We start from the raw sequence: 1,076 nt of genomic DNA, 5'->3' as shown, positions 1-1,076 counted from the left end.
AAGTTTTCCTCTGCTGAAACTAATCTCCACCAAACAGTTTTCATATTTGAAAGCGTCAAACAAAATCCCTGAGGATTATCAGCCCACTACACACAGGGAGAGCAGCTCCCCGGCTCCGGCAGCCCGGGGCCTCATCGGATCCGGACCTGGATTTCAGGGCTCTCCGATGCCGCCCTCCCCCAGCGCCTGCCCCTGCCAGGGAGAAACCCCACCGGAGCGGAGGGAACCCATCTGGGCCTGGGGAAAGGGAAAAAGTTCCCGGCAGCGCTCGGACAGGCCAGATCGGAGGGAGCTGCGGGAGAGGAGCTCGACAAGGAGCAGCAGAAATCCCCAAAAGGCCAAACCCCACTGAGCCGGCACCTGCAAGACCGTCGCTGCCACAGCCCATGTGGAACCGGGGTGAAAACCGGGGAAGTGTTTCTTCCAGAGCACTTTGTTCAACCACGTGCAAATAACGAAACTCTCCTGGTTCGGGTCCCTGCCCCGGGCACCCTGGGACAGCACAGGGGCAGGGCAGAGAGCCCCAAAAACACAGCACCCAGCTGTGGCCCATCCTATCCGAGGGCGCAGCTCTTCCAGGGTCTGTGCCTGGTGTCAGGGCTCTGCGAGACTCTTGCCAGGAGGGATCCGTGTGCCCACCGAGGGGTCCGGGCAGCGGCTCCCTCTCTGGGGGCCGGGGAGGGGGCCCAGCTCCTGTCACAGTCCAACTGAGCCAAATTTCAATCTTTCAAACTTTAATTTCAATCCCTCCCAAATTCCAAGCACGTGCTATCTAAACACAGACCGCTCATCAAACCCGCTGTCCTCCCCCACCCAGTTAATCATTCACAAGGTGTTTGGAGGAAGAGGAGCTCTGCCACGGCCGCCCTCGCCCCTCGAGAGGAGACACCTCTTCTCCACTGGACACAAACGCCGAGGCGCGTCCCAAGCGCTGCTGATCCAAGGACAAAGGCGTTGGCGGGGCAGGAGTTACCTGCATCTGCGACCAGCCCCCCGCAGCCCCTCGGCACAGCTCGGCGAGGGGCACCGGCTGGCTCTGCCCGCCGGAGGGTACCCCGCGCCCGGGGCAGCCGTTA

Source organism: Fulmarus glacialis, unplaced genomic scaffold (assembly GCF_000690835.1).
Source record: "Fulmarus glacialis isolate BGI_N327 unplaced genomic scaffold, ASM69083v1 scaffold31364, whole genome shotgun sequence".
NCBI lineage: Eukaryota > Metazoa > Chordata > Aves > Procellariiformes > Procellariidae > Fulmarus > Fulmarus glacialis.
This window is presented reverse-complemented; position numbering follows the sequence as displayed.